Source organism: Brienomyrus brachyistius, chromosome 7 (genome assembly GCF_023856365.1).
Source record: "Brienomyrus brachyistius isolate T26 chromosome 7, BBRACH_0.4, whole genome shotgun sequence".
Taxonomy (NCBI): Eukaryota; Metazoa; Chordata; class Actinopteri; order Osteoglossiformes; family Mormyridae; genus Brienomyrus; species Brienomyrus brachyistius.
In genome coordinates this window covers 26,769,619-26,784,465 of record NC_064539.1, presented here as the reverse complement: position 1 = coordinate 26,784,465, position 14,847 = coordinate 26,769,619, and the positions used below count along the sequence as shown (strand labels likewise).

The 14,847-nt window shown below is 39.3% G+C and overlaps 1 long non-coding RNA gene across 1 annotated transcript; it reads right to left on the bottom strand.

The window, feature by feature from the left end:
• Positions 1-1,439: 1,439 nt before the first annotated feature.
• LOC125745627 (uncharacterized) lies at positions 1,440-6,382 on the bottom strand. The gene is made up of 3 exons (XR_007398723.1): positions 6,228-6,382; positions 4,579-4,666; positions 1,440-1,801 (listed from the first exon to the last, which is right to left on the bottom strand). It is a non-coding gene; the product is annotated as an uncharacterized LOC125745627 (long non-coding RNA).
• Between the last annotated feature and the right edge of the window lie 8,465 nt (positions 6,383-14,847).

Here is a 14,847-nt window from a genome sequence, read left to right as displayed (position 1 = left end):
CTCTGTTCAAAAACAGACTCAAAGCATGTCCCAAAGTTATCTAAGATCACTGTCTAGTGGAGTCAGAAAATGCAGCAAATTCAGGGTCAGGAATTCCAGGTGCAAAGCCTGCACGAGCAAAACAGCATCTACTGTAAATGCAGCATCATAGTGCATCTCGAAACAGTCTCACAGGACTGATGCAGCACCTTCCGGCTAGACCCTCATCTGTTTTTAGACTGGTTTAGACATTTCAAACAAATGGTCTTTATGTTGGTAATAGCATAACATAAATATGGTTAGAAAAGCCAAGCTCAGTACAGATTAAGCTCGGTGCAGATTTGTAAGCATAACAGGTGGTTGTGAAGACCACGTTGAGTTTGTTCCCCTCTCTTGTTGGAAGTTTCATGTGCTGGTAGAACTTGGGGAGAATGGTCTTCAGGTTAGCTTTACAAAAGTCACCAGCAACGATTAAAAATCCACCCAGACTCCACCTGCAGTGAACAGTGGCTTGCGATTACCTCAGCATGTCTGCTCCATTCGTTGTTGCCATAGGCAACACGTCATCTCCTTACTGGAGACTGAAGTAACTCTGTCTGCTGTGACGTAGGTTAGTCCGTCTACATAAACGGCCATTTCGAGGATGTTATTAAGCCGCATAAGAAAAAACGCAGCAGGTCCTCATTTCATGCCAGACAGCCCTCTGGAGACTGAGGTGGTCCAGCTTCTTGTCCAGTGAGTGGCCATTTGCAAGCAAATTGGACACAGAACCAACCTGTTGTGAATTCTGGCTCATTTTTCGTGCTTCTGTTTCCTGTTGCAGCACTTGCAGCTGCCTCAGGTGAGGGCGGGGTCCCGCAGTCTGGCCCGTGCAGCCCGCCAAAGCTGTCCAGCGCCTCCTTTAATGTCCTGATCAGGTGGTATGCTAAGTTGTGTTTGCAGATTTCTAGCTGTGCCTGACAACTGTAGGTGTGCTGGATGTTGGCGTCCTCTGGAATACAGAGTTTTTGGCACAAAACGCTACATTTAACACATTTTGCACCATTTTTTTCTGACTCAAAATAGCCTTTATACAGCTGCCATCTTGGTTATGATTCTGCCACGTGCCCAAAGCTGGGATCCGGGAGCCAGTCCGGATCTTCCAAACAGCCAGCTACCCCATCATCTTCCCCTGTTTATTGAGGGCACCTCCATTTCTCCATTGTTTAACTTTTTAACTTTGTCCTTTTGGATTACAGTTCTGCTATTGGTTTTACATTTTGCATCATAAACGACGATTTGCTTTATTTTTGATGAAATAACGAATCATGGATTACTCTGCAACTGGACCTCTCTGCATAATCCCTTACAAGTGACACATAACCAAAAATAACCATCATATTTAGATGCGTATTAACAAGGGGGGGGGGGTTACATTTATTAATATAATACATTTCATTATTCTCATTTCATCCCTCCAGTCTATTGCTGTAATTAACAAAATCAGTGGATTTTTTCAGTTGTAGAGAGTGTATGATAAACACTACATGTAGAAGTTCAAGAGGAGGGGCAATAAAAAAAATCTATTGTCCTAATTCCTTTATTCAACAGAATGTTGTAACATTTCATGATGATGAGTGGCTAATTTTACGGTTCAAGCAGCAGCCTCCCAGGAGATACGGTGTGGCCCATGATGCACTCTGCCTTCTGTGCCTGGTGGATTTGTTGCAGGCCGCACCCTTGGTGAATTTTCAGGAGCCTGTGGAGGCATTACTCATCTTTTCTGGCCTTGCTGCTGTACATCTGTCTCACAGAGGAGTTGCTGGACTGTCTGGATGGGTACCTGTGGGGGTGAGGGATGAGAGGACATACAATCTCAAATATCCTTGCAAAATTACATTCTGATAGATATACCCAGTGCATATGCATGCTGACTAAAAGCCATAGTTAATTAGCAGTCACAGTTGTAATTGTAGCCATGCTGACATAGGTTTTGATCTGAGTCTGAAGGCGATCCGGTATGCTGACGTTATCTGGGTTAAGCGAGGACGCTACCTCCAGCACAATTCTCCACTTGCCAGTTATCCTTTCAAATGCCACAGGGACAAAATCCAAGATAAATACTGATAAACTGTAAATTTATCCCTAGCCAAAGGATGAACAGAGATTGTAACAAAGCTAGACAATGTTTAAAGTAACAAAATATGAAACTAACCTCCCATGTTAAAGTGCATATTATAATGAATTACACATATGTGAAGTTGCAGTAAGTATGCTGTTACTGTAGGCATATACCACTTACAAATCACATGGGCATTATAAAAACATTATGAGAAGTGACAGTAGTTTGAAAGTCAGTGCTTCCTGTTTTTACTGTATAACTCAAATGTGCAACTGAGTAGAACAAGCCGACAACCTACAAAGAATCACATTTTCCTTGCGACTATGATTACAAGTTGAAATTGTATCTATGGCAAACAAAGAAATTGACTTGGCTGCTACTAAAATCCATCCCCCCCACCTGAGTACTTCAGTCCTATTATTTAAATAAATATTCAGTACTCATTTACTCAGATGTAGCTATTTTTTACAACTTGCGTTCTTTAAACCAAAGTCAGTAAAATATCATCGTCATCATCATCATCATCATTGTCATCAACAACAATAATAATAATAAAGTGTCTTCATATTTCCAAAGCTGTATTTCCATAGGCCTCCCTGAACAATGTGACGTAACTAGACAGGTGTTACTGAAATGCCCATGGTAAGTGTGTATGAATCTTTTCTGTGTTATGGACTGGAATTCCATCCTGAGAATGCACTGCTTTGTGATCTTTTGAAACAGTATAATGATGTGAAAATGTGCTTTACAAATTGAATTGAATTGAATTGAATTGAATTGAATTGAATTGAATTGAATTGAATTGAATTGAATTGATTTGAACTGAATCGAATCAAATCGAATCAGATCGAATCTCTGTTTTCTAATATGGACTCTACTGGGGTATACTACAGAACTAGTTGACTAACTTAGAATGGTTTCTTGAGGCTTACTACCAGGTTTTGGGTACTATGAATCCCAGCTCACTTTTAAGCAGGGTGTATTACCATGGTAATTTACACTGCATAACTAGGGGCTCCATCACAAAGCCAGATGTTTTGCTTTGTCAGATCACTTTGTCTGATTTAAGGTAGTATGGATAAATGTAAGCGAAGGAAGATGAAATTCGGATACCTTAAATCTGACATGTTATCCGGCTAAGCAGGAAATCTGGCTTTGTGATAGAGGTCCCTGCGGAGGTGTAACTGCAAGCTTCCGAAATAAAATAGGCATAAATCCTGCCCTTTAAGGAAAGAAATGTATATCATGTATGTGATGACCAGTTTGTCGGGGGGGGGGGGGGGGGGGGGGGTGTATTACCTACCCATTAAAAGGTGGCTCTTGGTTTGCCTCACGCCATTAATGCAAACGCATTCAGACAAAACCCAGCCACAGTCAGAGTTAGTTAACGTGGCTCCATGGAGTTGGCTTCAGGTATGGAAAGCTGGCTGCTCCATAGTACGTCCCTCAGGCTCACTGCAACACTTTATTGGTTAGGCAGGTAATACAGAAATAGATAAACAGGATAAGCAGATAATAGAAGTCGGATGCATATTAATAGGCTGCGCAATTTTAGACAGAATCGCTACTGGATTTCAAGTTTCTATTTTCGTTTTAAAACTTTATTATTTTATTTGGCTATACTTTTTTGATTTGGTTATTTAGTTAAGAAAAAGGAGATGGGTGCACCTTGATCACTTGCGAAAAGGTCAGGTAATCCCTTAAAATAGATCATATACAGTGCCTCAATCACAGAACTTAAAGTTGTCGAGCTACAGTAAGTTACTTCAGACCATGTGACTTAGTGAGACAATACTGCTCCTAATTTTTTGAGCTGCTAAGTCAGGGTGGAAACTGTTGTTAGCAGCATCTGTGGTGTGAAAGATGGCAAAATGACATGACGCAGCAACAGCATCTGCCCCTAATCCATGTATACACACTACCTTCTCTTTTTTCTCACTGTTAGATTGTTTTGTTACTGGGCTTTTATTTGTTTATCTCAAATCGCCTCAAATTGTCTATGAGCACTGCACAATGTTCTCTAAGGGTTGGAATGCAACAGTGTAATAGCTCCTCACACTCACTGCTGCAACCAGTAGGCTATATGGGCTTTCACATACAAACACAAATCTTTATCTAAAACCACTCAAACACCCGGTCTCTCTCTGACCCCACCCCCCTACCCAAACTGACACCCGCCGGTACTGTGGCAGAGTTCAGATTCTCCCTTTCGATTATGGTACTCTTTCTGAACTTCTCTCCGTAATCTCATTTAGAAAAACCTTGAGGAGTGGTTTGTAGGGCTGGAGTTCGTGTGTGACTTTGTGCATGGGGTGGGCATTGTTGGCGAACTGGGAGCATTGATCTTTCATTTGCGTTGAGCCCTCTTCAAATCAATTTTTCCCAGCCATTCTTCAGTTAATTATGAGTCACAGTGCAGACAACACTCTAAGATCACAGAGCAAATGCAGAGTGAATCATACAGACAAGAGATTCATGCAGGGCTTTATGGAACCCACCTTCTCAGGATACAATGCACACCTTTTATTTTCAGCACATTTCACTTTCACTCGAGGACTGTAGATGCTTTCCTAAAGACGACATGTTCTTTGCGTTACAAAACAAAAAAAAGAACAACCAGAATCAATGTCTATACCTGTTACACTTACTTTATTTACACTAATTTGTTTGGCTTTCAGCAGTTTAATTAAATTATCTATTGTGATTATATTGATTAATAATCATTGAAAGCTGACAGTCAGCTTATTATGAATATTAAAATTGTGTATATGTTACCAATGAGGCATATTATTGAACAGATTTATTCATAATATATGAAACGTAAGTTCGTTTTTTAAATATTTGTGCCAAAATATATAGATAATCTTAAATTCAGAATATGTCCAGAATATGTCCAACATTCTTACATATTAATAGTTATGATCTTCACAGATTGCAGCGTGGTAAACAAAAAATTCCACAGTTTCACACTACAAAATTATTTTAGGAGACAATGAAATTTCAGATAATAATATCAACAATCTGTAAATATTAAACAGTAAGGTATTTTACTGATGGATGGATGGATGGATGGATGGATGGATGGATGAGCAAAATGTGGTAATGTGGAAATACATATGTGATAATGACTGGTGCAGATTCTTAAAGATCTTTAAAAGGGTACTGTTACTACCAGTGCAAGATAAAAGCATATTGGCCAAGTGTATTCACACTCTTTTGGAACACTTTAATCTTTTGGAAGATTATCAAAAATATCCCAATTGCTAATGACGAGCAATATTCTGATGTGATATACAGTATGTTCCACTGCTGTTGGCGAATAAGATGAAAAATTTTAAAAGGCAATGTCAATATAAATTGGTTGATGATTGGGTGTATTGAAGATGGAAAATAGATATAGTAGATGGATAGCTTATCCATATAAGGAACTCTACTTTCATTTACTGGCCATGGGTCTTGAGTCTTAACCAAGACTATAGCCCTCAAAACTCAGCCAACAACAAACAATATCTGTCGTCTGATTCTTTTCTTATACTTCACATTATAGCGTAAATATTAATACATGTCTATAGGAGTCTGTTTTATGTCCATAAGGCTCCCGCTGAAAGGGCAAATGTAAACCACTCAGCTACTCTTTTAGATGAGAACAAGGAGCTTTGTTTATTTTATTGACTTATTTATAAGATCCCTTGGCCATCGAGCTCACAGCTAAAGCTTCTAAAGATCCCAGTACCTTCTAATTATCTGTCACATATTCTGTCCCATGCTGAAGACACACAATGGCCTATAATTACCCTCTGGCCAGCATCTGTCAAGTGGAGTGCCATCGATTATACGGCAGCTCCCCCCCCCCCCCCAAACACTCTCCAAGTCTCAGAGATGGAGCTCACTCCAGCATGTAACTCTGGCCTGCCACTCTCACGCCTCCCCCCTCTGCCTTTAAATAACCTGCCACAGCACCCCCACAGATGCCTTCTAACACCCAGCCCAACACAGATCCAGACTGTGCTGCTGCCCACTATTCCATCAATCAGCAGTCTCACATATGCTGGCCAGTCTGCTCGAAAAGGGCTGGGAATCCAGGTGCACGTGATGCATCAAGTGACATGCATGCAACATACACACTTGTCCTGTATTAAATACTCACAGGCCTGTCTCAAATAAATGTGTTTCCATGAACGTGTCTTCCTCCATCACCCCTGATGTGGTGCTGAATTGTGACCCAGTCGTGAGTTTTTGCTTCTTCCTCTCATGGTTGATGTCATCTATGCGGTCCAAACGGGCTGGCATGAGGCGCTCATTACTGCGCGCTGTGACAGAAGAAGACAGCTGCAACTGCAGTCAGTCAGCGATGAACCCCCCCCACCTCCTGAGACCACTCGGACAACTCCATACCCAGCCTGTCCAGAGTCACCCCAGAAATATATCTGCTGATACGTGCCATCAATAATTTATAGATCACTCCTCTGCCAAAAGAGACAGATTTTTGCCGTCCTCTTTGTGTTTTGAGGTAGCGCTGATTGAATATAAGGTTTAATTTCAACTATTTTCTTTTTGTTGTGAAATCAATGGATGAAGAATAAAATATGTAAACAAGTGGATATAAAACTGAAAACAGGAACAAACGGCACGAATGTAAAGTATGTGATCACCGCACATAGTACTGGCAATAATTAACATGCAAATCTTTTCTAAACAAAGCTGCAATTTATTCAGAGCCAAGTGGAGATTCAGTGGCCCTGTTCAAGTGTGTGATGGGCTGAGGTGTGGGCTCGTTCTCGCCAGGCACTTCAACGACAAAGCCTGCTCCAATTGTCAAGGTGTCACTCGAAGGTGACACCATACTGTGGAGAACAAGGGAAGCCATCTCTGCCGAGAAACACCGGGCAGATGCGGAGCTAGACCCAGAACAATTACAGACAAATACATCAGCCCAGATTGCGAGGTGACCAATCAAAGGCAGACAGAGTGGAATGAGGGATGAACATTCTGTGTCAATATGAACAGTGTCAAAACAACAGCCCATCGCTGGACACTTACATACACAGGTTACACAGAGTCATAAGGCATGTAAGTAATGGACTGTCTGGACAGTGGAGGAGGGTAAAACCGTGTGACAAACATCCTTCATCTTCAGTGACTGGAAGCGTGCACACATCCAAGAAAGTGCCTGCTTCACATGTCAGAAGCTGGTTCAAAAGGGAATTACAAGTAGGGGTACTTTAGGTCAGGGCGATGACCTCATTCTTGTAACATGGGGTTTTCTAGAAAAAGGAAAAAGTTCATTTGAGCAAAGGATTGGGTTAGGACAACACAAAAAGTAAGGATAAAAATTAACACTGTCATTTGGGCATTTGAGTCAAAACAGACTTAAGCATGTGAGACAGACAAAGGAAATCATCAAGCTCACGCTAATATGAGGTAGAAAATAGAACTGACAGACTTATAACCAATGAGACTAACAATCATTAGCAGATCCTCATGACCCCATCAGCTTTGTACCAACTCTCCTCAAATGGTTCCTTAAACAATGTCACGGTGTGCGCATCTTCCTGGCATAACTTAGGTCCACTAAGTTCATTTCAGAAATGAATGTACTGTGAGATATCAATGCACTGATAATCCATCTGCATCCCATGGCTGAGTTCTGCTGGGAGGTGTCTTAAACAAATCAACGTGTACCCAATATAAACTCTGATAACATTATGGTATAAAGCAATGACCTGTACATGCCATCCATGTCCCTGCCAGTCATGTCTCAGGTAACACTTTACATGAAGCTTTCATCTATAATGCATTATAGATACCTTCATAATGGATTATAATGGTCGATATAAGAATTAATAAAGCATTACAGCATCTTCAACTGACAGTCAATAGGCTTTATAGTGTTGATTATAATACTTAATAAGCTCCACTGAAGCTGTCATCTATAATGCACTATAGATACCTTCAAAATCAATAAGAATTAAGGATGCTTTGTTCTGTATTATGAAGGTCTCAGACCAGGTATTCTCACCTACTGCGCCCATTGTATTTAGAAAAGGTGCAAACAGTGAATCCTGTAGCATGACAGTGATACTTATTACATTACATTTAGCTTGCTATCGACAAGTTGGCTTTACCAGCCTGATTTTAATGATTACCTTGATAAGTCAATAATACTAGAGATTTTGTTTTACCAATACACATTCAATTGCAGACCTAATCATATCACATGTAATCCAGACACACCTTTTAAAAACTTTACTTTTGTAAAAGTATTGTATTGATTGCTGCTGCTATCAACCTAAATATACCTAATAAATAGTGGTGTAAGGATTCATTCGTTTATTTGATGCATCGAGCAGAAATCCTGTGGATTCATCAATCTTAAAACTACATTTTAAAACAAAGGCTCCTTCAAATGTAGTCTAGGAATGCATCCTTGTTTTGTCAAGTTGCAGCCCAGCATATTACAAGATTCATTGTGCATGCCTTCGAAGGACACAGCCTACAGTACAAAGGCTACCTAGACTACATCCTTCGAAGGATGCAAGGATAGAAAATTAGAAATTAAATAAAACTGAATATTAGACCCCCTGCCTCGTGCCCATTGCTTCCGGGATAGGCTCCGGACCCCCCGCGACCCAGTAGGATAAGCGGTTTGGTAAATGGATGGATGGATGAATATTAGACCTTGGTAATATGCAGTTCCAACACTTATAGCACTACACAAAAAAAGGGATAGGTAAGGGCGTGAGCTGTTATAGTAATATCCAAGTTAGGTAGGAGTCGCAAAGTCAGTCAGGGAATATTTACGAACAGCCTACTGTATGCCATCCTAAGCTGAAGCCATTGCTGATCACTTGCTGAGATAGTTAGGTGTATTTGGATGGTGGGAATTGAGGGCAGACAACGTAAGCCATCAGGGCGGAGAGGCAGAGACGAGCTGATGACAAAGACAGATCTTATTCAAAATTTGTGTCATTTAACAGCTCACCACAACAATACAGCAGGACAGGAAATTATTTAAACTCTGCTGAGCTTGGACCAAGCCCACTGCAGTCTGTTTGCCGCAGAACAAGAGCACAACAATCCACCTGTTTTGAATATGTGTGGGCAGAGGTGTTTTGTATCTAAATGATGCCTGAAATCTGTTTCATTTTATACAAAAGTCAACAGGCCTGCATGGCTTGAAAGCTGACTGTGGAAGGGTGTATTTTTGCATCATCCTTTATACAGATGATGTGTTGTTTTTCCTTTTACTTTTATAGGGCAACTACACTTCTTTCACTAGTGCTTGCTTTAATTTAGCTATTAGGTGAAATGTGTCATCTGTTAGTAGCACAACTTATCGTCTTATCAACAATTCTGTGTCTCAAAAATGTGTTAAATTATCCCCTTTGAAGCTTTAAGTAAACGTGTACATTCGTAGAATTGTGCTGCTATATATATGGTTACTGCAAGAATATACATTTATAATAACATGCATCAAAGCAATCATTCCAGGCATGGTTGCATAAACTTTGGGTGAAAATGGCAAGCAATTAATTATAGCCATTTTCAAAAAGAGGAACAGTGTATAACAAAAAGTAGCAGAACATGCAAAAATGAGATCACAGATACAGATTTATATTTTGTTGCCCATACCAGTTACCCTTTTATTAGGTCATGGGTATAGCTGGGCAATAAGGCCAAAATGTTATCACGATAAACTTGTTAATATCGGTAGATATCGATAATTATTGTGATAAATGTCAAATCATTATTTGTTTTAAGTTAAAAGGCTGATTTTTACCTCAGAGATAAAATTGAAGAAAACAGATGGTTAACCATGGTTATAAAGTATTCTTTATCATCAGAAGGGAGAAACACTGTGGTGATGTGATGATGTGGTGATGTGATGATGTGGTGATGTGATGATGTGGTGATGTGATGATGTGGTGATGTGATGATGGCCAAAACGATGCTTCTGAAACAATTTGCTCTATTTTCTGACCCCATAGATGGAGTTCTCTGTTCAAAATAGGACTCAAACTATTCTGAAACGGGAACCAAAAGTGCTAAGTGGGCTCAAAGAATATTGCAAATAGTTTATGAAGTTTTGTCTTCATTATGAAACAGCATTTTGAGTCTGAGACAGAAGATGAATGTTATTTTAATCATCGCTAATAAAATGGCACTGCATTCTTCCTCCTGTTTCTTAATTCTCTGTGGATTATTATTGTTGGAATTTCTCATGGTTTATTCTGTGTCGTTTATTTCTTTCTCTCTTTGCACCACTGCAGAATTAATGGAACATTCAGTTTTGTTTTCCACAATCAATTGATTGTGGTTGAATCTGTTGTGCTAGTGAGGACTCTATAATTTTAACGTAACTATCTTTATTATAATCTGCCACTAATTCATCTTGTCATTCATCCACTCACTCACCAACTCGTTCACTCCTTCAGGTCTCTTCTTCAGAACTAAATGAGCGGCACTCGCTCGTTCATTCACTATAGAAATATGCATTCAGTCCAATATTTAGCTTCCAGCCAATCATATGCTTGCTTACAGCTCACCCTTACATGTCTCACTGGCTCTCACTGGCCATAGTTGAGGAAAGGAACAGTTGAGGAAAGGAACCACCCCTGGCTAACTCGTATGGATGGCTGAGGCAAAATGCTGCTATTGCTGCCAAAATGTATGCACATATTTTTGATGAGGTCAGCTGTAAAACGGTCTATTACAACAGGAGTTAGAGTGATTCAACCCTGGAGACAATGCTTAACAATCAGAACCCTACGATTGTGTTAAATAGCAAACAGAATCTACAAATGTTACTTAATTTAAAATATCAATCTGTTCGTGAATAAAGTGTATTTAAAAAGTTACACAACATTGTATACTATCTAGTATTTTAGCCTACACATGACTTTTAGGTATTAAGATTACTTAAAGTTTATAATGCAAAAATGTAAATTAATGTTACGATTGCAAGGGCAAGACAAACAGGAAACCAAACAATGAGAATGAATAAATATCTATGATTAATTTCAAGTTGGTTTCAAACAATGCATTCCTACTAGTCTTATTGAGGGTCATGGGGGTCCGGAGCCTATCCCACAATGCACAAAATAACCCAGGATGAGGCACCAACCATCAAAGGACACACACACCATTCACATCAACAAACAATTTGGAGACACTAGTTCACCTGTATTTTTGACTGTGGGTGAGAAACAGAAAGACCAGAGGAAGCCTAATGACAACACAGGGATAACAATTGAACTCCAATAGAACAATTGAACTCAAACATGGAGCCAAGGATCCAACCCTGATGCTAGATGTGTGAGGCGACAGTGCTAACCACTTTGCCACAGCTTAATAATTTGTTCAACTATTTAAAATGAGAATTATTAATCATTTATAATAATTTGTAATATACCTCACCATGTTTCACATCATGTTTCAGGTCATGGGTAAAAATACTGACCTAAATGCCCATTATTTATCGAGAGAGGGAGGATTGTTGAGACACGTTTGCTTTTAGTAACTGCACAGCTTGCTTATGCTACATGATGAAGAGTTGCTATGGTGATGGTAGCATGGCAGTCTGATGGAAAAACATCATCATTTGGGGAAACATTAAAAGAAAACTCCTTTACTTCCCCATACGCCAGTATGCAGTACAAAACACAACGGAACAGAAACTGAATCACTTTCCCAAAATGTCAATAAGTATGAGTTGGCAGTTTAATCAAGTGCACTATGTTGACTTCAGAGAACCTGTACATAGTAGTCAAGGTATGATACATACCATGAAACACTTATTTAATTTAGTTAGGGGTTTGGTTGCTCTGCTCTGGTTTGGGGGTATATCTTGTTGGCAAGGTTCAGTCACCTTCTCAGACACGATCCAATCAGAAACGAATAAAAATCCTTTTTAAGTAGCAAAATTCATCAGGTGAATGTCTTCCTCTGCAATTGGAAGTAGATATGTAAGCATTACAAGGCTCCCATTGACAAGGAATGCGTGCTTACAGTTATCGAACTTGAAAATTATGTATATCGTACGTTTTGACTATTCTAGACAGAATTTCTACTGGACTGAATTTCTATATGAGATTCAGCGTTGGAGTCAGATCATATTTTCCATCATCAACAGCAAAACAGCAAATGAAGGAAATTTTCACAGCATTTCTTTGTAGCTAAGTATCTGTAGGGGTATTTTTTGTTGTGAGGAAGCATCCTGCATTATAGGGACAAGAGGAAGTTTTACAGCCAGAACTGCAAGAAAATTAAATAAAAAAAATGAGCCATGAAAACATTCAAGTAGTTCAATCAAAATTGTAAGTTACAACAAGATATGCCTTGTGTGTCTGCAGATTATCTACGATAAAAAATATTGTTAAATGAATGGTAACTTTTATAAGGCTGAAATGTTCAGTATCGTATTTGGCTGTAGAAACTGTATATTAACCCTCTGGAGTAAATCCACCACAGCAACTAACTTAAGTTAATTAACTAAGTTAAGCTATAATATATAGAATTGATAAGAAATAGAAGTTTCCATATGAATCCATATGTCTTCTCATAATACATAATGCACTTTCAAAAACACAAAAAAGAAGGAAAAATAAAGACGTATGAATAAATCTATCCATTCAGGATGAAACATGAGAAAAACAGAAAGATGTGCAGAGTTTGGTTCTGTTTTCCCGTACAATTTCATTGTAAATTCTTCTTCTTCATACAGAGATATTTTCAAAGTCAGCAAATTCTGTCCTTCCTCTTGGAATGTGATTTGTGTTGTTTATTCCGATGGAGGTAGACAGTGTGAAAAAGCGAGAACCCTATGGAAGCCTTCTTTGCCTCATTCAGAGTTGAAAACAAGTTTCAGATCTCAACTGCTTAAATAAGCTCTTTTTGCAAAAGTGGGACACTGACGGAAATAATATTTTATTACAAATTAGAATTCCATGCTCCATTGAGCTCCAGTGTGGTATTGATGTGAACTACATTGATATTATCATCAAGTTGGCATGGCTGAGCCTGGATGCCATCATAGCTACTCTGCTCACACTCTGCATTTTCGTTGTTTACTTAGTTTTCGTTATTTTGCTCCCTTATCCTCTGGTCTAATCACACCATAGTACGCTTTTCAGCATCGAATCACAGTCATCCTCCCTTTTCTCTCAAACGTTTAACTCAACTTTTCCACTTAGCCGAAGGAGATCCTCTGAGATACAGATCAAAACAATTGCAACGCACCTCAAAAGAGACACAGGAAAAAAACACTGAGAGAGTGCTTGGAACAAGCTATGAGACAAAACACAAGAGTCCACCATGGCCCAGTATCCTGCTCACAAATGGCCAGTCTCTGGGAAAACAAACTGGATGACATAAGGGGCTGTAGCGTTCTTTGTTTCACTACTACATGGCTCACCACCCTGGTTCCTGACCACGCTGTACAGTCAGCTGAGTCCTTCTTTAAGGAGTACTGAATGCACACACCACTGCCTGTAATGAAGGAATCAAGACTGGAGACAGGACTCTGTACAAAACAGCGTCATATATTCTCAGACATGTGCCGAAAACCGCTAAGAAAAGATACAAGGACAGAGTGAAAACTCATCTGGACATCCGTGATATCAGGCATGTGTGCCAGTGATTTTGGATAATCATGGATTTCAGAGAATGACCCCACACTGTAGGCAAAGTAGGTCCCTCCCTGGTGATCTAAACAAGCTTTATGCATGCATTGAAGATAACAGTGTTATCATTAACACTGCTAATTGTGTTAGCACTACAGAGATGTGTGTTCTATCCAGGATTGACTGTCCTTTGATGCTGCAGGCTCTAATGGCTTCCCAGGGCGTGTCCTAAAGTCCTGGGCAGACTAATTAGCCCTGGTGTTCACCTCTTCAATCTGTTGTGGCTGGGCATGGTGGAAGGATGCAGGGACCATCCATGTTGCAGCTCGGAGAAAAAAACAAGGCAGTTTATTTTAAGTAAAATGAGAGACTTAAATTGTTGCAATGTTTGCCCACGCAGTCTTTCCCAGAGTGGTGAACCTCTCCCCATCTTCACTGCACATTGACCCTGCCTCTCTAGGAGACTCTTTTTATACCCAGTCATTTTACTGACCTGTTGCCAGTTACAGTAACATAATTAGTTGTGAGATATTCAACCTGGTGTTTTGTTTTAGCGTCACACAACTTTTCCAGTATTTTGTTGCCCCTGTCCCAACTTTTTTGAAACGTGTTGCTGGCATCAAATTCAAACTGACATACACTTGTCATAAAACTAAATTTCTCAGTTTCAACATATGATACGTTGTCCTTGTGCTATGTTCAGTTAAATTCGGTTGTATATGATTTGTAAATCATAGCACTCTTTTTATTTACATTTTACACAGCATGCCAACTTTTTTGGAAACGAGGCTGTTAAAACTAAAATAAGCTATGACTGCAACTGTACTTTAAATATTTTCTCATGTTTTCTTGCAGCTTTTATGTCTACTTTTATATACTTTTTATACATATATATTTTTAATACTTATTTGTTACCTTATGTTATGTTACGTGGTTATCCATCTATCTCGATTATTGTACAGAATTGAGTCATTGAAATTTAATGATACTATTTGAGGGGTGCACCACTACATTCATGCATGTCACAAATACAAGGCTTGAATCTTTATATTTACAGTTACATTAATGAGCTTTGCACTCTTACATAAACTGTAATCTTTAAAACATACCTCTTCTCTTGATTATTTATGAATGAAGGGTTATGTT